This window comes from Schistocerca serialis, chromosome 6 (assembly GCF_023864345.2).
Source record: "Schistocerca serialis cubense isolate TAMUIC-IGC-003099 chromosome 6, iqSchSeri2.2, whole genome shotgun sequence".
Taxonomy (NCBI): domain Eukaryota; kingdom Metazoa; phylum Arthropoda; class Insecta; order Orthoptera; family Acrididae; genus Schistocerca; species Schistocerca serialis.
The window spans coordinates 329,150,236-329,177,219 of NC_064643.1; the positions used below are offsets into that span (position 1 = coordinate 329,150,236).

Below are 26,984 nucleotides of genomic sequence, written 5' to 3' on the forward strand. Positions count from 1 at the left end.
AAAAAATGGCTCTGAGCACTATGGGACATCTGAGGTCATCAGTGCCCTAGAACTTAGAACTACTTAAACCTAACTAACCTAAGGATATCACACACATCCATGCCCGAGGCAGGATTCGAACCTGCGACCGTAGCAGTCGCGCGGTTCCGGACTGAAGCGCCTAGAACCGCTCGGCCACCGCGGCCGGCTGCCAGTGTTTCGTTCTAATGCTGTTGTTGGCACACACAACGTTGTTATTACGTCACGAATCAAAGCCGACATGTGGTGCCACAGACTGTGGCGTAGTACTCTGCCGCGAGGCACCCTGTCCCCGGTAGCCGCGACCTCAGACTGAGACCTCTGCCTGCTGGGCATCAGGGTCAGTGCTCTGCGTCCTTGTGAGAGAGGAGTGGCTGCGGCGCCGGCGGTACACACACAGCAGCGCTTGTTCATTCGCTTAGCATTCCCGTGACGCCGCTGTGCACACTGCCTGACACTACTTACTCCCGTGGCACCACAACTCCTGCGAGACTACAGCCTCCCAGGGTTGTCGCAGAGGATTAAGAGGCTCTTGTGTTTAAAGCCGCTGGACTACCATCTGCATCTACATTTGAAATTAGAGAGCTACTGTTTATTGCACGACGGAACGGGCTCCGTAGAATAGGCGCCAGCAAAAATGGGGGTGGGGGGGGGGGGGGAGTGGGGGGCAGAGGGGGAAATGACGAAGTGGCGGGACCATGAGACCTCAGTGGCCAGCTGTTTAAAATTTCCTCGCTCCCCATGCGGAGCTGAGATCTACATCTACATCTACATCCATACTCCGCAAGCCACCTGACGGTGTGTGGCGGAGGGTACCTTGAGTACCTCTAACGGTTCTCCCTTCTATTCCAGTCTCGTATTGTTCGTGGAAAGAAGGATTGTCGGTATGCCTCTGTGTGGGCTCTAATCTCTCTCATTTTATCCTCATGGTCTCTTCGCGAGATATACGTAGGAGGGAGCAATATACTGCTTGACTCCTCGGTGAAGGTATGTTCTCGAAACTTCGACAAAAGCCCGTACGAGCTACTGAGCGTCTCTCCTGCAGTCTTCCACAGGAGTCTATCTATCATCTCCGTAACGCTTTCGCGATTACTAAATGATCCTGTAACGAAGCGCGCTGCTCTCCCTTGGATCTTCTCTATCTCTTCTATCAACCCTATCTGGAACGGATCCCACACTGCTGAGCAGTATTCAAGCAGTGAGTGAAAAAGCGTACTATAACCCACTTCCTTTGTTTTCGGAATGCATTTCCTTAGGATTCTTCCAAAGAATCTCAGTCTGGCATCTGCTTTACCGACGATCAACTTTATATGATCGTTCCATTTTAAATCACTTCTAATGCCTACTCCCAGATAATTGATGGAATTAACTGCTTCCAGTTGCTGACCTGCTATATTGCAGCTAAATGATAAGGGATCTTTCTTTCTATGTATTCGCAGCACATTACACTTGTCTACATTGAGATTCAATTGCCATTCCCTGCACCATGCGTCAGTTCGCTGCAGATCCTCCTGCATTTCAGTACAATTTTCCATTGTTACAACCTCTCGATATACCACAGCATCATCCGCAAAAAGTCTCAGTGAACTTCCGATGTCATCCGCAAGGTCATTTATGTATATTGTGAATAGCAACGGTCCTACGACACTCCCCTGCGGCACACCTGAAATCACTCTTACTTCGGAAGACTTCTCTCCATTGAGAATGACATGCTGCGTTCTGTTATCTAGGAACTCTTCAATCCAATCACACAATTTGTCTGATAGTCCATATGCTCTTACTTTGTTCATTAAACGACTGGCGAACTATCGAACGCCTTGCGGAAGTCAAGAAACACGGCATCTACCTGTGAACCCGTGTCTATGGCCCTCTGAGTCTCGTGTACGAATAGCGCGAGCTGGGTTTCACACGATCGTCTTTTTCGAAACCCATGCTGATTCCTACAGAGTAGATTTCTAGCCTCCAGAAATCGTTCTGATGTTACTGACTCTCCCTATTTAGTAAGACATTCAGGGTTTGATGATCGTTTAACGGGGGACGTTGATGAAATTGACCAAAAATGTCAATTTGCGATTTATTTTTTATTTGTTAGTACAACTCATGGACAATAAGTTCCCAAAGTTTCAATGTTGAAAATTAATTAAAAATGTGAAGCGGCCTCCCTGCCACGCCTACGTTTTGAAGCAGCACTTCAATACCAGCTCAGTGAACAACGATTCTGTGTATTAGTTTCAACCAAACGTGTGCGGGTTACATCTAGAAGGCCGTGAAGCCCACTTACGGGTTTCTGGCCAATCCTGCACTTCTCAAAAAGTGTGTTCATGGCAAAACTCAAAATCCAAATGAGTCTCTAAATTCACTCATATGGAAACGATGCCCTAAAAACAAATTTGCATCTGCTGTAGTTGTCAGAATTCCAACTTATGATTCAGTTTTTGTGTTTAATGATGGTAACGTCGGGAGGATGAAGGTATTAGAAAGAATGTCCTTCAAGATACGAAATTTTACTCAAGACATCCTTCGAAAAATAGATTTACAGCGCGTCTCTGCAGCTGAAAAGTCAGTTGAAGACCTGGCAAAGGAAAGAAGACAGACAAAAAGAAACCAGAAGAGAAGCCCTGAAGGGAAAGACGACCGAAAGTACAAATGTGGTGCCCTCTGAAGAAGTGACAAAAGGAAATAAGTTAGGTCGAACTTTAAATTGCGTTTTCTGAAAATTTTGTTTTTTAAAGTTTATGTACCGTTTCCTCAGATTGTATGAATGCTGGAATTATGAAATTTTGTACACATATTTCCGTAAACCTAATAAACCTTGTCTCGAGAGCAAATTTTTAAATTCTGATTGCAAGCTGAGATATTGGGCAAAGTGCTTGGAATTTTGGATGAATTTAAAATTGTACATGTGGAATTATAATTAAAAATTATGAAAATTCTCCTATTTGACCTATTCCAAAAACCTCATGAGAGACGCTTATAACAAATATAGAGATGAAACAGAGAAATTTTTGAAGAAATGTCTTGAATACTTCCTGAGAAAAAGGAATATACCTTATTTTTTGAAAATAAAACTTCACATATCATTAAAAAAACTCCAGGGGCAGATGCTACAAGAGAGGCATTGTGCATCACGATGTGATTTACCGTTAGAATTCCAAGAGCGTAAGTTCCTAGCAGAATCAAAAAAATATATTATTTTCTCCTATGTATAATTCGCGAGAAAATCAAGACCGCAAGACTAGACAGATTCGAACAGGCACAGAAGTTTATCACAATCCTGTTTGCTGTGTCTATGTCCATGAATTACTACATAATTTCCTTTAGACATGCACGCTTTTCTGAAGGAAGAGACACTGCTGCGATCTATAGTTGTATGAAATACAAGAAGTAAATTCCCAGTTGCGAATATCATGAGATTCCAGCTGTACAATTTATTGGCGACATATGAAAATTTTTGCCTGACCGGGATTCGAACTCAGATTTTCTGCTTTACGCAAGCGGTCGCCTTCATGCCTAGGCTATCCGAGCACACTTCCAGGACCCATCCAAACCTCCATAAGGCATTGTGCGTCGACATCCTGTGCTCGCACAGCTGCTGTCATTTCCGCAACTGCGATTATCTTTCTTCTGTTTCATGAAGCTATAGATCGTAGCACACTCTGTTCCTTCAGATATACACGCACGTCTGAAGGATACTGCATAGTAGACCGTCAAGCACAGACACCGGAAACAGGCAAAGACAAAGGCCGCGACAATAATAATTAAGTCACTTCCTGTGCGGGAATCATCATTGTCTCTTGTAACAGACCTGTAGATAACCGGAGTTCATAATCCGAAGCTCCGATTTGCTTGCCGCTAGCAAACTCTCATTAGTCAACCATGAGGGACAATGTCGAAGCTCTACCGAAAATTTCATAGGAGTCGGCTCGATCTGCCAGTTCTGACGGTATAGCGTATCTTGTGTTTTATGCCTCAGTGGCTCGCAGGAATGGATCACCTGCCCAGCAGTCTAGCGACAAGGCATGCAACAGGAAACCGCGGCATCACAATTCTGTTTCTTGTGCGAGCCGGCTGAATGAAATGCTTGCGGCCGCCAGTCGAAAACAAAACAGTGAAACCAACGACAGTTAACAACGTATCTCAAACGTAAATATGCAATGAAAAGTGTGTGTAAGCCGCAACAACAAAGAAACATTCAAAATTCGCCAATGAGCGTGAAAAAACAATGCAATTAATCCGTAATACGATCTATAAACATAAAACCAAAACGAATAGTTTTCCAAACGAAATTTCATCAACGCCCACAGTTAACTTTAAGTATAAAACGGATAACAACACATTTAGAAGGCAAATTACATCTCAGGACAGATCAACGACAGAAAAGGTAAGCGCCAAAACGGGGAATATGCCACTGCTTTACAGGAACACATAGTTTACAGGCCATATTCTAAACAAAAGTTCAGTTCAGACGCTGCCCTTACATGCCTGTGTTGCAGATGACTTACTGCGTCAAAAGTTAAGCCACAGACCGCACATGCACGAAAAAGCAGTGCCACGAAACGCATAAGAAGAGGGTAATCATACTTATTATGTCTCTCCACCGCCCCCTTTCATGCACGTGTATATTGCGTAGCCGGTAAAAAAGTGCTAAAAGGTAATAGCTACAGAAAACACACATGGGTGACGGACGGGGGGGGGGGGGGGGGGGGGAGAAGTTTGTTTACCCTCTGCCTATCCCTTTCCTTTCGTGGTAATGTTTGTAAGCGCTTTCTTTGGCTTAACTTTTGATTTGGTTTTGAGACACTGTGTCGGGTTACTTTAATATCTGTTTGGTACTTGACATGATCGTAACATCTGCTAATCTGTTTTCTTTTTGTTTGTATAGGGTTTCCCTGTCTTCCAATGCTTACACATATTCACATCTCTTCAGTTTGGCACTTTCCTGTTGATTCTCGCGTTGGTTTCGTGGCTCGCGTCGCATTGTCGGCTCTTCTGGTTTCAGCGCATGCGCCGCTGTGCAGTCTTCCTAGAATGGGGCTTGCTTATTCTGTATTCTGCCTATGCGATACTAGTATAACTGGTCGCCGCCTGAGAAGACGTTCCAGTTTCAGCTGGAAGATAGGGGACTTCAATTATTTACCCTTATGCAGTTTGAAAGACGTTATGTATTGAAAGGTCCGTACATGTCATACGCCAGTTAGAATTTTATCAGTTCGGTGTTTCGTTTTAAGTAGTTCTAATTATGATTTTTGTCTCTCTTCTATGCTAGCAGTTCGTTACTTGGAAATGTGACTATCGTAACGAAACTATTCTACATCTACATTCATACTCCGCAAGCCACCTGACGGTGTGTGGCGGAGGATACCTTGAGTACCTCTTTCGGTTCTCCCTTATATTCCAGTCTCGTATTGTTCGTGGAAAGAAAGATTGTCTCTGTGTGGGCTCTAATCTCTCTGATTTTATCCTCATGGTCTCTTCGTGAGATATACGTAGGAGGGAGCAATATACTGCTTGACTCCTCGGTGAAGGTATGTTCTCGAAACTTCAACAAAAGCCCGTACCGAGCTACTGAGCGTCTCTCTTGCAGAATCTTCCATTGGAGTTTATCTATCATCTCCGTAACGCTTTCGCAATTACTAAATGATCCTGTAACGAAGCGCGCTGCTCTCCGTTGGATCTTCTCTATCTCTTCTATCAACTCTATCTGGTAAGGATCCCACTCCGGTGAGCAGTATTCAAGCAGTGGGCGAACAAGTGTACTATAACCTACTTCCTTTGTTTTCGGACTGCATCTCCTTAGGATTCTTCCAATGAATCTCAGTCTGGTATCTGCTTTACCGACGATTAATTTTATATAGTCATTCCATTTTAAATCACTCCTAATGCCTACTCCCAGATAATTTATGGAATTAACTGCGTCCAGTTGCTGACCTGCTGTATTGTAGCTAAATGATAAAGGATCTTTCTTTCTATGTATTCGCAGCACATTACACTTGTCTACATTGAGATTCAATTGCCATTCCCTGCACCATGCGTCAATTCGCTGCAGATCCTCTTGCATTTCAATACAATTTTCCATTGTTACAACCTCTCGATATACTACAGCATCATCCGCAAAAATCCTCAGTGAACTTCCGATGTTATCCACAAGGTCATTAGTGATTCATAAATTATTCTGACGTAGTTGTTGCAGCGTCCAGCAGTCTAATCGTATCATCACATCCGTGGTTCACCCTCGTACCAAGTGCTACGTACCGATGACATTATATACTGTCCAGTCACGTTAATCTGACGACCTGTCTCAAGCCTCAATTACCACCTTTCGCAGGACGGATTGCTGCTAGACGTGCAGCAAAAGGGTCAATCAGGTTCTGGAAGGTAGCGCCAGGGATGCGGAGGCATGCCGACATCAGTGACTTGCCCAGATGCTCTATGTTTCTCGGTTGAGGATGCATGGCGCGGACTATCCGATCGAGGTAATACCACAGACTCTCGATTGGGTTCAAATCCAGGGAGTTTGATGGCCAAGGAAGTACGGTAAACTTATCCTGGTGCTCTTCGAACCACGCACATACGTTGAGAGCTGTGTAACACGTTGCACTGTCCTGCTGTTAGATGTCATTGTGCCGCGGTGTGGATATGGCCCCGACGATAGACGAATGCTGGTGTTGATCCACTGTGTCCTCCAGAACGGCGATATCACTCAGGGGAATGCCACGAAAACATTCCCCAGACCATAACGCTCCTTCTTCTGGCCTTAACCCTTCCGACAATTGTTGAAGGGTGTTTGTTCTGAGACGTTTTGACGCCGATGCATCTGCAAAGGCCACCTGACGCCACTCGGTGGGCACTCACTTGCAGTATGGGGGTGCAAATTTCGGCCTTCGTCGCTGATGAACAGCAGTCAGTATGGGTGCATGAACTAGATATCTGCTGCTAAGGCCTGTAAGCAGCAATGATCGTTGAACGGTCGTTGAGGAGACAGTGTTGGTAGCCGCTTGGTTTATGTGGGCGATCAATTGGTCTACAACTGCACGTCTATCCGCTTGTGCATATCTATGCAGCAGTCGTTCGCCGCTGTTATCTATGGCCCAAGGTGCACCAGAGTTCCCTCGGTGCCAGTTTTGGACAGCACCATTTCCCCCATGTACGGTATACTTCAACCACGGCGGAAAGGAAACAGTTTACAGACCTAGTCATTTCGGAGGTGCTTCCACCCTTGGTCCGAAAGCCAATGATCATGCCCTTTTGGACGTCAGATAAATCGCATTACGACAATGACTGCACTGCTTTCCGCGTCCCCCTCCTCGAAACGCTTTATATACCCTTCACTGCTAGTGTGGCCATCTGTCGTCTGTGAGTAGTCGATCATAGGCGGTGGTCGCATTAATGTCACTGGATAGTGTAATTCTGTCAGAGACGGCAAAGGACTTGGAGGAACTAAAGGAACGGATAGTGCATATTAGGAAATGAGAGACTAACAGTAGTAGACGAGTTTTGCTATCTGGGCGGCAAAGTAACGCGATCACCGAAGAAGACAGAGTATAAAATGCAGATTGGCTATAGAAAGAAACGACTCTGAGAAAAAGGGAAATTTTTTAAGCACAGAATATAGATTCAGACATTAGCAAGTCTTCTGTGAAGGTATTTGTTTGGCTTTGCGCCTTGTGCGGAACTGAAACGTGGAAAATAAACAGTCCAGGCAACAAGACAATACATTCTTTTGAAATGTAGTGCTACAGAAGATTAGGTGGGTGGATTGAATAACTAATGAGGAGGTAATGAACCGAACGGGGGAAAAAATAAATTTATGTCAGAACTCAACTAAAAGAAGGGATAGGTTGATACGCCACACCTTGACGGGTCAAGAAATTGTCAACATGATAATGGGGGTTACGATTGCAGAGGGACGCCAGTACTCGAATACAACTAGCAGGTTCAAAGAGGTGTAGGCTGCACTAGCTTTTCTGAGATGAAAAGTTGCATTAAAGCAGACCTCAACAACAACATTATAGTGGCAGCCAACACCGTCAGGCTCCCCCACTGGTATATTACTGTGGGGAGCAGTACATCCAGATAGTTATCGTATGACACATAGTTTAAATCGGGCTATGCACTAATTGATCAACAGTATTCGGACAACTATTAGTTGACATTAATATGAAGTGTGTCCGCTCTTCGCCTTTATGATGGTTTCATCTCTGCTGTGGACACTTTCGATGAGGTATCTGGATGTCTATAGGGGAATGGCAGCCCATTATTCATCAAACCAAATTTGAAACCATAGAATGAACACTTGGCTCCAAAGAGTCATCAAAACTAGATATGTTCGCTACTGCTACATTGGGTTCAGGATGGGCCACTGGGCAGGCCAGTCCATTTCAGGCATATTGTTTTTAACAACAATCGCCTCCGAATTGTTCCTCTACTATGCCGAAAAATGTGTTCATATTCTTTCGCATTTAGCATTTTTTTACGCGCAATGAGGGGACCACACACTATAAAAAACACCTCCATACCGTAACACTACTGAGCTGTTTGGCAAGGTCGATACCTCGTATCCGGCGAACTTGAGAACCATCTTTGGTTATGTGGGAAGCTAGCGGAGGAACGATGGAGGTGGTAGGTGGGCAGAGGCTTGGGAGAGGCTTGGAGAGGATGACGCACAAGACAGAGTGCAGTTTTGGGTTAGCGTGACCAGCCTTACCGGTGTGCGCATGTTCCAGCTGCGTGTCCTGAGTGCTGGCGCTGTTGCTATAGAGTTCCTCTGCAGTTGTTGTTGTGTGCCAGCCGTTTGAGTAGACATTTGTCTGGCTTGCATTCCGTGCTTGGTCGAAATAGAGCTTGGGATCTGCCGCTACCCGTTTTAATGGTGAGAGTTTTTTGGCATTTCTGTGACATCGTACTTGCCAGTGGCTCTTGTGTGTGCTGCATTTATTTAGTGATTATTGGCTGTTGGTGCTCAACTCTTCGGTGCCAGTTTTGTAGTCCTGCTTTGGTAATGTCTATTTTTGAACTTTCGTCACGTGTGCTCATAATTCCTCTTAAACTAACAAGTCAATTACCACAGGGAGCACAGTCTAAGTTAAAGTCTTTTAGTAATATTCGTGTTTACTCTTTCAGAGGATGTTGTGATCTGTAAGTGTTGTTTTATTTTAACTGTTCAGCTTCTGTTTATGAAGAGTGGTGCTCCCCTTTTTGTAGTAGTAACAACCGTTGTGCGGAAGCATTAGTGACTTGTTATTCTTGCGAGTGGTTCTTCCGGCGTACTGAAGTGCTTGTTACTTGTTAGCGTATTTAACTCAAATTCTCTAGCCGAGCATTTGTTCACGATTTAGGTATTCGGTAGCAGGTGCGCTGCACACTGAAAAGAGGCCTTCCATTATTTGGCACGTTCGATTAACTTAAATATGAAATTTTTTGGATATTAATGTTTGTGTTAAGATGCTGTTAAATTCCTAGTGCCGGCTTCTGCTGTAGCCTTGAGTACTGATTTATACCTGCTTTATTTAGGAGAAATTTATGTATGTTGTAGTTCAGCGAGTGTTAACTTCACGCCTTCTCGCCACAAACCGGGAGTTGAAGATCTACCTCGGGGTGTTGTGTGCCGTCCGTGGGCTTGTACCCTGATCTCACACTGCTCAAGTTCCTCATAATTTATTGTGGTCTAAGGAACCTCTAGGAGTAAACTGTTTTGCTTGAAATTTTGGAAGCATAAAGAGAATGTACACTCTCCACTGTTTAATAAGCAAAGATTTAATGCCTGAAGCGCGTAAACTGCTTTTGTAACGCTCTGGAACGTAATGCAAATTTGGTTTCTTAACGTACATGAACCTTGTTGTCCAATTGCACTGTTTTAGTAAGAAAGATTTAATGTCTGAAATTAGTAAACTGCTTCTTGTAAAACTTTTGGAACAAAATGCAAAATTGGTTTCTTAATGAAAATAAGCCTTGATGTAGAGTAGCACAATTTTAGTAAGAAAAGATTTCATACCTGAAGCGAGTAAAATGCTTTTTGCAAATTTGGTTTCTTAATGACAAACAACTTTGCTGTAGAGCTGCACTGTTTTAGCAAGAAAAGAGTTAATGCCTGAAATTAGTAAACTGCTTCATGCAGTACTTTTGGAACATAATGCAAAATTTGGATGCTCACTGTGGATTAACCTTTCCTATGTTGCACTGTTTTAATAAGAAAAGAAAAAAAAATTCTTGCAGCTAGTGGATATTTATTGTCAAAAGAAAGGAAGTTATGAAAATTTGTAAAATATTGGTTTGCTCGTATTGCAGTAATAAATTTGTGAAAATTTTGTTTTAAAGAAACACTCGATGTTCCAGTTGTTACCCAGTCCTTCCAGTCCTGTTGATTGTATCCTCTCATTAACGTCCTTGTAAAGGGTGTAACAACCATCTCTCTGTACTTTACTGTCGACACCAATGATGGGGCGTAACGTTCTGCTTGCATTCTCAAAACCCAAACCGTTCCATCGGATTGCCACAGTGTATAACAAGGTTCGCCGCTCCATATCGTTCAAGTCACCCATTGTCCAGCGGTTACGCTCTTTACACAATCTCAATCGCCGTTTAGCATGAACTACCGAAATGTATGGCTTATGGGGGTCCGCAGCGTGTGGTCCTCGCTTCCCGCGCACGAGGTTCCGGGTTCGATTCCCAGCAGGGTGAGGAATTTTTCCTGCCTTGAGATGACTGGGTGTTGTTGTGTCGTCTGTATCATCGTCATTCATCCCCATTACGGAGGAAGGCAATAGCAAACCATCTCCACTAGGACCTTGCCTAGTACGTTGGTGCGGGTCTCCCGCATCGTCCCCTATGCTCCTCGGAGTATGGGACCTCATCGTGTCATGGATTATGGGGAGCTGTTCATTCGTCGTAACCCATTCTTTTTAACTCCATACGCACAGTCATTATGCTAGACGGATTGATGGTAGCGCTTTCCAACCTATGAGTGATTGCTTTGGTTCATTTCATGGGACTTTTTTTTTTTTTTTTTTTTTTTTTTTTTACCACAATCCTTGGGAATGCTCGATGGTCCCTGTCCAACATGGCACGAGGTCTGCCTGCTCTTGGTTTTCTATGGTTGTTCCTTCACATATCCGCTTCACAGTCACCTCTCCAACAGTCGACTTGAACAGCTTTAGAAGCGTTGACATTTCGCAGATGGATTTGTTACTCAGGTGACCTGTAGCAACTAGTCCATGTTCGAAGTCACTGAGCTCTCCTGTGCTGTTACTGCCTTTCTACTAATAACCCAGTGCTAAAAAAAATGGCTCCAAGCACTATGGGACTTAACATCTGAGGTGATCAGTCCCCTAGACGTAGAACTACTTAAACCTAACTAACCTAAGGACATCACACACATCCATGCCCGAGGCAGGATTCGAACCTGCGACCGTAGCAGCAGCGCGGTTCCCGACTGAAGCGCCTAGGACCGCTCGGCCACAGCGGCCGGCACCCAGTGCTACCCGCCTTCTTTTATAACAGCAGGTCCGCCTCTATAGTGGTCAGTTCCGCAGTGAATACGGGTGCCTGGGTTCGTATGATCAGTTATTGTAGATGTGGTAGGCCGCTAAAGTACAAAGTAAAATTTTTAGTATATGTACTGCCGAAGCAAGTACAAAACGCAGGGGGGGGGGGGAGGGGAAGAACACTGGCAAGAACAGTGGGATAATGAAGAAACTGGTCGCAGAACATACGAACTGCTGCCCAGTGTCAGGGAGAGACTGCAACTAAAATATTTCACACCTTCACGAGGACTGCTGCACTTTCTCACAGGTCATGGACCCTACCAGGCATACCTATGACGGTTCGGGAAACGGGCTACACCAGCGTGTGACTGTGGGGCCACAACAGGCACCCCAGAACACGTGGTGTATGAGTGCCACCTCTTCGACGACGTAGTGGCGCAATTACGCCACCAGTTACCCGACCACGACACGTACCACCTGCTCAGCCACGAGGACCATTTTTCAATCCTGAACAAAGTAGCAAACGAGATCTCACTTAAACTCATAAAGGAATTTCTTAGGAACAAAGACTAAGACTTCATTGCAACCGATCTGACTCCGTGCACTTGTCCCGTTCCGCCGAGGCGTGGACTTGGCCAGCCGCCTCACGGCTGGAATCCGCCACGTCTGGGATTAGGGGGAGGGTGCGCCCAATTACCGATCTAGACATTCACCGATTTTGACATTAGGTTAAGTTAGGTTAGATGTACGATAAGCTAGGATAGCAACATTAGCATAGAACTGCAGCGATCAACAACTCCGGCCCGGCCAGCCCGGTGCCAGGGGCACGTTCACCGGGATTAGCTCGGTAAACATGGCCAACATCGTAGGTTTATACAACGCTGGCACATCTGTAATGCTGCAGTTGGAAGTAGATTAGCATAGGTAGAAATAGAACATCGTAATCAAGACATAACAGTAGCGCCCATATGTGAGCAAAAATAACTAACCTAGAGTAAGCTGTAGTATTAACACTTAAATTGTATCAATTAGGACCTAATAATTGTTTAAGGTGGTGGGTTGTTATGTATAATATATATTGAAGAATAAAGATTTAAAAAAAAAATTAAACGGCCGCATACTTTTCGTGTGAGTGCTTCCTAGGGTCGCGTGGTAGCGGTGTGGTGAGAGCCGCACGCGGCGTGCCACCAGCGGCGCGCACCTACAGGAAGCCGGCCTGCTACGCTCCGCTACGCGACGCTGGAGCGCTGCGCCTACGCCCACGCATCGCGCCGGCACGCGTGACGCAGACACGCCCGGCGGAGCGCTCCGGCACGCAACGCGCAGCACGCGGCACGCAGCAGGTGCCGCCTGCCTGCCCGCTCTGCTCCGCCAGTGCTAATCGCCTCGTTATACACGCTTCCGCATGCAGATTGCACATCGCAGCGGGTCTCGCGTCACCACTTCACTGCAGTGGCTGACGGGCCAACAAACGTTCAAGCTGTGATCGCACAGGGCTACTGAAAAGGAAGGCACGGCACGCCTATGGTCATTTATTCCAATTATTTCTTCCTGAAATAATTTACTCTATCTGCAGTGGTATGCTACAATAGGACACCTATTATAATCTTTCTTTCTTCTTTCGCTTGTGCCCTTTTCCCGCAGGGACGCAGGGTCGGGATGGTTAATCGGATTGGGCAATGTTAGATTAGGGGTGGCCGGATGCCCTTCCTGCCACCACCCCGTACCCCCGTGACGGAATTAGTGCACCCTAACTGTCTGCGACTAGTGTAATCCATGGAATAATACGGAAGTGTTAAGGTGTCTGCGGGCCGTGGGACATGGGGACCAGCCCGGTATTCACCTAGGGGGATGTGGAAAACCGCCTAAAAAGCACATCTAGGCTGGCTGGCACACCGACCGTCGTCGTTAGTCCGCCGGGCGGTTTCGAAATAGGACACCTATTACAATCTGGAGGGAAATTCAACCTTATCGCAGACACAGTAGAATGGGACGGAAATCAGTAGATGTTCCCAGAATGAGATTTTCACTATGCAGCGGAGTGTGCGCTGATATGAAACTTCCTGGCGGATTAAAACTGCGTGCCGGACCGAGACTCGAACTCGGGAACTTTTCCTTCCACGGGCAAATGCTCTACCAACTGAGCTACCCAAGCACGACTCACGCCCAGTCCTCACAGCTTTACTTCCACCAATACCTCGTTCTCCTGTCTTCCAAACTTTACAGAAGCTCTCCGGCGAACCTACAGGACCAGCACTTCTTAAAGATAGGATACTGCGGAGACATGGCTTAGCCACAGCCTGGGGGATGTTTCAAGAATGAGTTCGAGTCTCGGTCCGGCATACAGTTTTAATCTGCCAGGAAGTTTCATCAGTAGATGTGATGTTCATATACAGACAAAGAAACGATTACAGTTTCAAAAAAATTAGATGATTTATTCAAGAGAAAGAGCTTCATAAATTGAGCAAGTCAATAACATGCCCTCGGAGTCTTCCGCGGCAGCATGACTGAATAAAATCTCGGTTTTCAAGCAGCGTCAATTCCAATAAAGTGCTCGACCTACAGTCAGACTTTGCAGCAGTTGAGGCACGTGTTCCGTGAGAATGGCTGCAGCGAAAGAGACATTGTAAAGGCTTTCAGGTGTTACCGAAGAAGGACGCCTTGTGAATCGGCAGAAGAAGCCAAGGCGGCGGCTCTCCTACCATACTGTGGGGCAACGAGCAGCAAATTAGGACGTGCACTGCAGAGACATGGAGTGAGATCAGTGTTCCGGCTCGCCCCCAACATACGAGCCGTGTTGCGCCCTGTTAAAGATGACATACCTCTTCGTGTGCCCGGTGTGTGTGGTGTCCCTTGCGAGTGCGGCAGCATCTACACTACCGGTCATTAAAATTGCTACACCAAGAAGAAATGCATATGATAAACGGGTATTCATTGGACAAGTATATTATACCAGAACTGATATGTGATTACATTTTCACGCAATTTGGATGCATAGATCCTGAGAAATCAGTACCCACAACAACCACCTCTGGCCGTAATAAAGGCCTTCATACGCCTGGGCATTGAGTCAAACAGAGTTTGGATGGCGTGTACTGGTACAGCTGCCCATGCAGCTCCAAAACGATACCACAGTTCATCAAGAGTAGTGACTGGCGTACTGTGACGAGCCAGTTGCTCTACCACCATTGACCAGACGTTTTCAATTGATGAGAGATCCGGAGAGTGTGCTGGCCAGGGCAGCAATCGAACATTTTCTCTATGCAGAAAGGCCCGTACAGGACCTTCAACATGCGGTCGTGCATTATCCTGCTGAAATGTAGGGTTTCGCAGGGATCGAATGAGGGGTAGAGCTACGGGCCGTAACATATCTGAAAGGTAACGCCCACTGTTCAAAGTGCCGTCAATGCGAAGAAGAGGGGACCGAGAAGTGTACCCACTGGCACCTCATACCATCACGCCGGGTGATACGCCAGTATGGCGATGACGAATACACGCTTCCAATGTGCGTTCACAGCGGTGTCGCCAAACACGGATGCGACCATTATGATGCTGTAAACAGAACCTGGATTCATCCGAAAAAATGACGTTTTGCTATTAGTGCACCCAGGTTCGTCGTTGAGCACACCATCGCAGGCGCTCCTGTCTGTGATGCAGCAAGTCCATGCTGCTGCAAACGTCGTCGAACTGTTTGTGCAGATGGTTGTTGTCTTGCAAACGTCCCCATTGTTGACTCAGGGATCGAGACGTGGCTGCACGATCCGTTACAGCCATGCGGATCAGATGCTTGTCATCTCGACTGCTAGTGATACGAGACCATTGGGATCCAGCACGGCGTTCCATATTACCCTCCTGAACCCACCGATTCCAGCCCGCATCTCGTGGTCGTGCGGTAGCGTTCTCGCTTCCCACGCCCGGGTTCCCGGGTTCGATTCCGGGCGGGGTCAGGGATTTTCTCTGCCTCGTGATGGCTGGGTGTTGTGTGATGTCCTTAGGTTAGTTAGGTTTAAGTAGTTCTAAGTTCTAGGGGACTTATGACCACAGCAGTTGAGTCCCATAGTGCTCAGAGCCATTTGAACCACCGATTCCATATTGTGGTAACAGTCATTGGATCTCGACAAACGCCAGCAGCAATGTCGCGATACAATAAACCGCAATCGCGATAGGCCACAATCCGACCTATCTAAGTCGGAAACGTGATGGTACGCATTTCTCCTCCTTATACGAGGCATCACAACAACGTTTCACCAGGCAACGCCAGTCAACTGCTGTTTGTGTATGAGAAATCGGTTGGAAAATTTCCTCATGTCAGCACGTTGTAGGTGTCGCTACCGGCGCCAACCTTGTGTGAATGCTGTGAAATGCTAATCATTTGCAATCGCAGCATCTTCTTCCTGTTGGTTAAATTTCGCGTCTGTAGCACGTCATATTCGTGGTGTAGCAATTTTAATGGCCAGTAGTATATATAGGCCAGACAATTCGCACAGTTGAAGAGCGTTGTACAGAGCAGAAGAGACATACTAATCAAAGGGAGCTCGACAAGTCGACCTTAGCTGAGCATTGCCTAGAAAGCGGACACAAAATGCAGTCTGAGAACACGTGAGTCTTGGCTCATGTGTCAACATACTGGGGCTCCGTTATAAAAGAGGCGGCTGAGATTATAATGAGGAGCAACAATTTCAACAGAGACCAGGGCTACACACTGAGTAGGGCGTGGGGGCGGGCTCTGGATGTCGAAAGGAAGCAACGGCGGACGCTTAACGCTTGTAGGGAGGCGGGAGTGGCACTTCCAAATGTGTTGCCGGTCCCCCCGCGCCACCTGATGTCACTCGCTCCCGCTGCGGGCCGGGGCTGCTATGAGCTGTCCAACTTCCGCGACGCGTCGTTTCGTCCCTCTCTGATTGTTGCCAGCGGCCGTAGTTGTAGGTATATAATCGGGAAATAATACCAGCCCCGGCTCTCCTCTCTGGCTGGACATGGTGGTTGCTCCACTCTGCCACCCTCCACACCTGCAGATCCTTACTCCGTCCCATCCTCTGTTATGCCAGTCCCGCCTGGATATCGTCCCCCCCCCCCCCCCCAAATTCTATATGTCCTTCCAGATTGTCGAGCGCCATTCCCTCCGCCTCGCCTTCCATATACGCTCCTTGCCTTCCACGCGGATCCTCTATGACCTCATTCCTTTCCCCCATCTACTCCTTTTCCTCGGACATGTCCGCGTGCTCTACACCTCCCGCCGACTTGATCCCCTTCATCCCCCGGTTGCTCCTCTCCTCTCCAAGCCCCGCCCGCTGCCGCGCCTTCAACGTTGTATCCCCCCTACTCTTCATCTCTACACCCTTCATCTCCTTTTCCGGGGTGGCTTCCATCATCTACCCCTCGCGGATGATTCCCTCTCTTGCTCCATTTATCCCTCCTATCAACTATAATCCCGGCAACGGCCTTGCCGCAGTGGATCCATCGGTTCCCATGACATCACCGAAGTTAGGCGCTGTCGGGCGTGGTAGGCACTTGGATGGGTGACCATCCAGGCCGCCATGCGCTGTTGCCATTTTTCGAGGTGCACTCAGCCTCGTGATGCCAATTGAGGAGCTACTCGACCGAATAGTAGCGGCTTCGGTCAAGAATACCATCATAACGACCGGGAGAGTGGTGTGCGGACCCCACGCCCCTCCTATCTGTATCCTCCACTGAGGATGATACGGCGGTCGGATGGTCCTGGTAGGCCACTCGTGGCCTGAAGACGGAGTGCTTTTTTTATCAACTATGATCCTTACCTCCCCCTCCCTCCCTCTGTCCTTTTCTCAGGCACCCTCTAACTCTTCTCCTCCTTCCACCTACCCACTGCTTGAATCCATTCCCTCCCCCCCCCCCCCCCCAAGCCCTTTTTCTTTCCCCTCCACTGTCATTCCCCCTCCTTTCGCGCGTCCTCCCTGCTCCCCCCTTTTTCTGTGCCCTCTCCCTCCATCGCATCCCCTCCAATTCCCCCTCCCTCATATGTCCGGGTCCCCCCCCCTCCCATACCCATATGCCTTCGTACTCTATAAGGCAGTGTTTTCCGTGAGTGTTCAGTGTTGTGCGTCCCCTTTTTAAAGTGCTGCAAACAGAATCCAGACTGTTGCAGTGTTTTTTAATTGTGCCTGTCTATTTCCTAAGTGTTTTTAATCAGCATCACTGACCTCTTTGTTTTTTATGTTTTCTTCACAACTCTTTCGCTATGTACCAGTTTTAGTCACCGTTTCATCACCTCTTTTTATTGGTATGTCTCCTCATTATTATCTTGAAGAGATTTCTACTATAATTTTATCCAATATTCTAAAACATCGTTGTATTTTCCAATCCAGTTGCGCGTTGTGAAGGTTCTTCTAGGACGGGTTTCCAAGCCGTCGCTAGCGAAATCCAGGTGGTGGGGCTGCCTTCTTAAGTCTTCCTGACATGCCTGATTTTCAGTAAGTGTGTGCCCTAAGAAGAGAGGGACTCACAGTTTGTGAAGACGGAGCAGGCTCAATCCCTAATACATGAAGTGCAGAAGAAGAGTCTAAAATGTGGTTGTTATAGAGCATGAATGTATTCAGCAGGGACAGAAGCAAAGGATTGCAATTACCCCGCCCCATCGGAAAAAAATTAGTCTCCACAACCCAAATTTGCATCAAGGTCGGCCATGCAAACACAATTCAGTATCAGCTTCCAGTTAGGAGGAATATGTAATGGATAGTGACTTGTAACAAGTGTACCCAGAACCAAGGTGGAGTATGTAACGGATATTGCCTTGTAACAAGTGTATCCAGGAGTATAGTGGAATGTGTAATGTATATTGACTTGTAAATCGTATACCTCAAAGCAAAGAAGAATATGTAATAAAAATTGAGTTCTAGCAATCATAGCCTGAAGTAACACGGGATATTAAATAGATATTGAAACGTAGGAAGTGCACGCATGGCGAGATGCCATAAAACTCAAAACTATTTCGCTATTCACAACGAAGGCACGCTCTTGCTTTAGGGTAATTCTAGTTTTGTGTTTTGCCTTTTTTTAAATTTCATGCATCACTACACAATGAGATAAAAAATAATGAGTAGTTTTATTGTTGTTGAAAGCTCCTACTGTGAAAACAATGGATATGTTTGTAAAATAACTTCTTCTGCTGCCAGCCACAATTTTCTTTTTATTTATCTTTTGCGCGAGGTGTTTCGGGAAATGATTCCCATTTGTTTTCAACATGAGCTGCACTCCGTAAATTATGTGTGATATTTAATATGTGCGAGTTTCCGCATAAGTGAGCAACAAAAAAAACCGTACGTAAAGTTGTTTCCAACATTCGCCTTTAATTCCGTATAAAGATCGATCAGTAATTACAAAATTAGGCGTGTTTACATATTACTTTAAAGGCAACATAACAACACAGCACTTTACACTTCCAAACCAACACGAGCAAATGGCATGACACATGAAAAACGTTCTTGAAAATGCAAATTATATACCGAAACGGTCACGCAATTGACAAACGGAAAGTGAATCGTCGCTGCCAGTGAAAAAGTTATTTTATAAATAAACCAGAAACAATGGTAAACGAGTAACAATGAACAGGTGTCAAAAGAGGACCGCTCAACAGTGGACCAGATCCCAGAGATGAACGCGTTTGGCCGTCTCTAGTCTGTTGAGCACCTCCGTAAAGCGTTGCGCTGACTAAACGATTCCGTGACAAAACATGTCGCTCTTCGTTGGATTTTCTCTATTTCTATTAGCCGTCCGCCCGCTGTAGCTGAGTGGTCAGCGCGACAGAATGTCAAGCTTAAGGACACATAGCCACACGACATTTACATTTCTATTAGCCCAACCACCAGTTCCCAAACTGATGAGCAATACTAAAGGATAGCACAAGCTGCGACATCGTCGCGAAAAACAGTGACCCGTATATGTAATAAGCTTCCTTTAATTTAAGTCTATGGTCACAAACTGTTTGATAACAGATACCCGGTTTCGGTCTTTAATGTTTCATAAAAACCAACAGATCTTATGATTGTTATTAAAGACCGAAAATTGTAGAAAAAGCAGCTGCCTGGCTGAGAGATTCGCTGAAAAAATTTTCAAAAATTGCGCAAAACACTTGATCGACCTATCGTTTAGTAAGTTTCCTTTAATTTACGTCTGTCCACCCCCGGTAGCTGGGTGGTCAGCGTGACTAGTTGTCAATCCTAAGGGCCCGGGTTCGATTCCCGGCTGGGTCGGAGATTTTCTCCGCTCAGGGACTGGGTGTTGTGTTGTCCTAATCATCATCATTTCATCCCCATCGACGCGTAAGTCGCCGAAGTGGCGTCAAATCGAAAGACTTGCACCAGGCGGACGGTCTCCCCGACGGGAGGCCCTCGTCACACGACATTTCAATTTACGTCTATGGTCACAAACTTTTTGATAACAGATTACCGGTTTCGGTCTTTAAAGACCATCATCAGATCTGTTTGTTTTTATGAAACAGATCTGATGATTGTTATTAAAGACCGAAACCGGTAATCTGTTATCAAACAGTTTGTGACCATAGACGTAAATTAAAGGAAACTTAGTAAAGGATAGGGCGATCAAGTGTTTTGCACAATTTTTTAAAATTTTTTCAGCGAATCTCTCAGCCAGACAGCTCCTTTTTCTACAATTTAGTTCACGTGGTCATTTCACTTTAAGGTCGTTCGAGATGGTTACTCCTAAGGATTTAGCTATAGTTACTATTTTCAGTCATCAATAGAGTAATCTAATAGTAGTAGATTTCGTCACCTATTTATGTGCAATACGTTACACTTTTTCACGATCAGGGTCAACTGCTAGTTCGTGCACCAGACGTCGATTCTCTGTGGGTCTCCCTACAGTGCGCTGCAGTCTTCTGACGTTGCACCCCTCTTATAGATAAATGCTTCATGGATTTTTTTCGAAGCTATCCACTAGATCATTTACATAAATTGTAAACATTACAGGTCCTAAAAATGACATAAATAAATCACTACCAGCGGTGAAAGAAGAGGTAAATGAAAACGAAATGTGGGACTGATTGAGAATCGAAACCGAGCTGGCTGGACTGATAATGTCACTTAACCCTTAACTCATATGCGAAAATATACCATCAGTTACTCATTAGTTACAGTGATATGCAGCAAATGACTTGGCCTTGATCGTAGTATGGAAACTGTTTGGTAGTAAAAACGTCACTTTCTTTTTGTTCTTGTAACATACAAACTGTGCACTGCAGTTGTGAGACGTCTTTGAACAACAGTAGGCACAACGAGTTGGTATTGGTTGGATATTACTAATGGCGAATCACAGCACACATAAAAATAACGAGGAGCCTTCAAAAAGTAAGTTACGTGTTATTTGCCAGGTCAAGTAACTTTCTTTGATGTTGCACTACACTCCAAAGTGACACACATAAATGACACTATTTTTCACCATACTCACCAAATCTCTATAAACAGCGATCGAAAAGTTCTACCAATCCTTCTACTGAAACTTCGTGGTGGATTAAAATTGTGCCGGACCGAGACTCTTACTCTCGGTACCTTTGCCTTTTGCAGGCAAGTGCTCTACCATCTGAGCTATCCAAGCACGACCCACTCCCCGTCTTCACAGCTTTACTTCTGCCAGTACCTCGTTTCCTACCTTCCAAACTTTACAGAAGCTCTCCTGCGAAACTTGCAGAACTAGTATTCCTGAAAGAAAGGATATTCCGGAGACATGGCTTAGCCACAGCCTACGGGATGTTTCCAGAATAAGATTTTCACTCTGCAGCGGAGTGCGCGCTGATATGAAACTTCCTATTCTTCGACAACAGAAAGTTGCACTTGGTCATGGAGCTACTCGACAACCGCTGTATGAATGTTCTTATAATTGAAAATTTTTTTCTCCCTCTAAATGTTCTTTCAGTTTGTTGAAAAGATGTTAATCGCATGGTACAGGCTCTGGACTTCCCGATCAGCATCACGCACGTCTGTGCCGCCTTGGCAATATCTTTGGCACCATTTCACTGAAGCTGGACGCGGTATTGCATTTGGTCCATACACCGCCAGTATTTCACGGTGATTATGCGTACGATTTAGACGTTACGTCATCAATAATCGTCTGCCCCGTATACATTGCCTTTGGAGCACGTTTCCAGTCGCCGCGCAATTTCAGTGCACCCTGCGATGCACCTGTCATCCGTATACCAGCACAACTGTATCTGCACGAACCCCGGAGTGTGTACTCACTTCTGACCATGCGCCACACCTGTTGCAAAATGGTCTTAGCATGGGACGACGAGTGTTATTTACATTACGTAGAAAGGCATAATTTGGCAGTTTCCAAAACCCGTCCTCGCGGTTAACTTTCACTACGTATCTCCATTGCGATTTTTCATAATCAGTAAACAACTTGGCGTTGCTCTTATTGTCCTTAATAATCACTTAAGCCATATTATCCGCATTCAATAAATTCCATGAATCAAATGCCTCTGAGCACCATGGGACTTAACTTCTGAGGTTATCAGTCCCCTAGAACTCAGAAGTACTTAAACCTAACTAACCTAAGGACATCACACACATCCACGCCCGAGGCAGGATTCGAACCTGCGACAGTAGCGGTCGCACGGTTCCAGACTGTAGCGCCTAGAGCCGCTCGGCCACTCCCGCCGGCAATCAAAATGCAGTCAGCAAAAATTGGCGTGAAAATCTAATGCGAAAATTAACACCGTAACTCCGATTTATACCATAATTATTTTATCGGTGTTAAATTATGTAAAGTAAACCAACAAAGGGCATTCAGATGTTGCTTAAGACCTATTGTGTTTCTAATTTCAAATCATTATGCCACGGAGCCGGTATTGGGAACGATAAAATCGGTCTACATAAACGCAGCACACATTATTCCAGCGACAGTAAACGCTAGACATGTAAAATACGGCGTACTGAGCTCTCAGCCAATCTGCGACTCTGTATATTATGCCTAGTAAAAACCAGCCTTGTGGTTGGTGACAGCCTCATCCTTTTTAATCCAACATGAAGTAATTAGTGCGTCAGATGTCATCATTGTTTTCCAGGAAACCTGTCTCACAACACAGCCTGGAGGACTTTCAGAGGGCGCTGGCTCCGTCGTAGCAACGAATGCGCGCCTTACACGAAACTCTTGGCGCTTAAAATACCGCAGGAGCGGCGCGTATGCATATGTAAATGAGGACGACAACAGCGGGAAACAATGGCTGTATGATTGCGCCGAACAAGCCGGCTGGAGACGCCCGCTCCGGGGACAATGCGGAGGCTGTGCCGCAGGAGGGGGGAGCTTTTGTAGCGTCCTCACGACTGCTAACTCCCCGCACACTCCCGCGCTCACAGTTGCCATATTCATGTCATCAGCCCCTCAGTCCCCCACCCCCTCCTCCCCCTTGGCTCCGTACAGAGGTCCGTGCCTATCTTGTAGGACTTACCACTACCTGATCAAAAGTATCCAGACATTAACGTGGGGAGTGTCAACCAATCGCTTTACGTCCGTGAAAAGTCCGAGAGATGGCACCACCGGCACGTATCGAGGTCATGTTTAGTTAGTAGCATCTTTGAAAATAACGCACACCAAGTTTCAGCTATATTGGTCTGTTTCTTTGTGTTTGGCATTCGTGTGAATCAAAGAAGTCGAGTCATTGTCAAAAAATGGACGAAAAAGAATCTCGTGTGGTTATTAAACATTACTTTATGAAAGGCAAAACGCCTCAGGAGACTAAAGAGAAGCTCGATAAACATTACGGTGACTCTGCACATTCGATTAGAACAGTTTATAAGTGGTTTCAAAATTTTCGAAGTGGCCATATGGGCACAAGTGATGCTGAACGTTCTGGACGCCCTGTGGAGGTTACGACTCCAGAAGTCAATGATAAAATCCATGATGTGGTGATGGATGACAGAAGAGTTAAGGTGCGTCATATTGCTAGTGCTGTGGGCATCTCGAATGAATGAGTACATAATATTTTGCATAAACATTTGGACATGAGAAAGATATCCGCAAGATGGGTTCCGCGATTGCTCGCGCTTGACCAAAAACGGAATCGTGTGAAGTGTTGCAAGGTTCAGAAAGAATCCGCAGGACTTAAAGCATCGTTTCGTCACTATGAATGAAACATGGATACATTACTATACTCCTGAGACCAAAGAACAATGTAAACAATGGGTTACCAAGGGAGAATCTGCACCAAAAAAGGCTAAGACCATTCCTTCGGCCGGAAAGGTTATGACGATTGTCTTTTGGGATTCGCAAGGGATAATTCTCACCGACTATCTGGAAAAGGGTAAAACTATTACAGGTGCATATTATTCATCGTTGTTGGTCCGTCTGAAAACCGAGCTGCAAGAAAAACGCCGGCGATTGGACCGCAAAAAAGTCCTTTTCCATTACGGCAATGCACCAGCACACATCTCAGCAGTTGTGGTCGCAGGATTAATGGAAATAGGATTCGAACTCGTTTCACAACCCCCCTATTCTCCAGACTTGGCTCCCTCGGACTACTATTTGTTCCCCAACTTGAAGAAATGGCTGGCAGGACAAACATTTTATTCAAACGAGGAGGTGATTGCAGCAACTAATAGCTATATTGCACAATTTGGACAATTCCTATCATTCGGAAGGGATCAAAAATTAGAACAGCGCTGGACGAAGTTTATAAGCCTAAAAGGAGACTATGTCGAAAAATAAAAAAAGGTTTACCCCAAACACGTAAGTAGCTTTTATTTTTGGACGGTCTTTTCAGGCGCCCCTCGTATGTCAGTAATGATACTGTCCACGACTTGGTCGACTTACTCTTATTATGTCGTAGCGAAGAGAAAATTTTAACTAGACTACATACTGGGCACTGTGTTTTTGGCACTCGTCTGCTGTTAGGCGGCGACCCCGCACTATCTTTCCCATTCTTGTCACACCAGCCCTGTAAGAATGTTAATGTCTGTGTATGTGAATTACTTTATTTTTGTTGTTCTGTAACTGTAACACCAAGAAATGTCCAATATCCTTGTAAAAGAGGTTTACAAATGAATAAAAAACTACTACTACCATTATTACTTCTCACTGTAACAATATTACCGACGGTGCGCCAGTTTTCTAACCCAATGTCAGCTTTTTAACCCCTGCGCTCCTCTGTAAGAACCAATATGGGTTCCGAAAACAACAATCGCGTGGAACCCAGCTCGCTCTGTTCGTCCACGAGACCCAGAGAGCAGCAGATACGGGGACCCAGGTAAACGCCGTTTTCCTTGACTTCTGGAAGGCATTCGATGCGTATGGAACATCAACTATGTGATTGGATTGAGGTGTTTCTAGCGAACAGAATACTCTGAACGGAGAACCATCTTCGATGTAAAAGTAACATCGAGCATGTCCCATGGGAATGTTATAAGACCACTACTTTTCACAATGTATGTAGATGACCTAGTAGAGAATGCCGAAAGTTCCATGAAGCTTTTCGCGGATGATACTGTCGTATACAGAGAAGTACCGACGCAAAAATAAATAAATAAATAAATAAATGTAGCAAAATGCAAGAAAACCAGCAGTGGATCGACGCCTGGTGCAGGGAGTGGCAATTGAATCTCAATATAAAAAAAAACCGTATTGCTGACCAGAAAAAGAACTGTGACCAACTTTTGTGTATGTCGCGCAACTCCTTCTTGAAGTGATTTTTTCCGCGAGTGTGATAAACATTTTACTTTTTTCCACCTGGCTCGTTTTCGTTTTACAGCCCCTTATATCATAGATGAAGAATTACACCGTCTGAGGGCAGAGACTCGATGAATTGTTGAGATCCTCGGCCTCAGATGGCAAGCAGTAGTAGATCGGGCAATAGCTGTCCGTTGCGAGATACTCCCTTTGGACAGCACTGGTCATCACAAGACTTCTTGATCTACAAATCTAAACCCTTACCTATATTCCTAATACATAAATGGTTAATTTTAAGCATTTCCATTTCCTAACTGGCGTTAAGTTTTCAACAATATGTTATACACTAGAGTAGCTTCGTTTTAAGTACATGTACAGTGTGGAATTATTACGTATATTCATCGCTATTTGGCAGCGTAAATGTGAATGGAAGCAAATAAAAACTAAAAATATGCAATAAATGTGCTGAGCTCTTTACCTGGCCACGGCGCTGTCAAAGCGGCCCGCCTCCTGTGTGCCAAACAGCCATCTGGACCTGCAGAACAAGAGAAAAGTGTCACTTACAAGGCCTTACTGTGTCAAACGTACGTGGTAAGTAACCGCTCCAGAGCTAAAAAGTTCATTTTACTGCACGACCAGCTTCGGCTTTTCTACTGGAGCCATTTTTAGTGGAATCTGAAACTGACATTGTAACTGCAACCAGACGTTTTACACAATCAATAATTATGGAGCACAACAAATCTAGATTTAGGCTGGTGTCTAGCCATTATCTACATTTGCTTTAATAAAGCCTGAAATAAAAAGACGACTGATTGCTGTGCTCCATTATTATTCATAGTCATAATACATTCTTTGATAGTCATAATACCCTATCCCAGGCTCCGGACATTATGTTTGTGGATCTTCGCAGTTGCGGCCCTTAGTGTAGCTAGAATGTTCCTCCATTCGCCTCTACGACGTCTGTATATTTTCCCTGCCGCCTGACGTGCACACTACGACACCAGGTGAATGTTACAGCGGGCAGTGACCATGCCGAGAAAAGCCGAAAACCTGACCACCATCGGAGAAGGTGATGGGAAGAATTTATTGGGACTACGATGGTGTGGTGTTAATACGAGACTGCGCCCAAAAATTTAACTTTTTTCCTACTTTTTCGATTTCAACCGAATTTTGAAATAATGTATATCACTTAAAGATATACCAATATCCCAGCTTTGCAGTTCAGACCTTAACTGGCGTTTGAGTTTGGAATTTCTAATACGATTTTTAATGGTACTTTTGAGAAACAACTTTTGGAACAAATGTAGCTGTCAGAAACATCGATACTAGTTTATCCTGGCGGTTGTTCTAGAGCCTGAGGATTAGGCAACCTTTTCGACACCATTTCGTTGGGTTTACGTACCTTCAGGTGCTAGATCAACCGCCAGGCTGATTTCAAAAATGGCTCAGAGCACTATGGGACTTAACATCTGAGGTCATCATTCCCCTAGAACTTAGAACTGCTTAAACCTAACTAACCTAAGGACATCACACACATCCATGCCCGAGGCGGGATTCGAACCTGCGACCGTAGCGGTCGCGCGGTTCCAGACTGAAGCGCTTAGAACCGCTCGGCCACTCCGACCTGCAGGCTGATTTGGTATCGAAGTTTCTGACAGGTAAATATGTCATGTGCTCGCCAAAGTTGCCTGGGTGGCACCTGGGGTGTTGCCATACGGTGAGTGTGGGGCGGGGGGGGAGGGGAGTCTTAGAGGGACCCTTTGACGTTTTATTCACGCGTGCGTGATAACGCCACAGGCGCTAGAAAAACAGTAGGCCTTTGATGCTTCGGAT

At 45.5% G+C, this 26,984-nt stretch overlaps 1 long non-coding RNA gene across 1 annotated transcript in view; it reads right to left on the reverse strand.

Moving 5' to 3' along the window:
* Nucleotides 1-26,984, reverse strand: part of LOC126484120 (uncharacterized) — a 293,517-nt gene that overhangs the window by 83,382 nt on the left and 183,151 nt on the right. Inside the window, exon 3 of the long non-coding RNA XR_007587811.1 lies at nt 25,630-25,686. This is a non-coding gene — a long non-coding RNA (uncharacterized LOC126484120). The remainder of the gene's footprint in view (nt 1-25,629; nt 25,687-26,984) is intronic.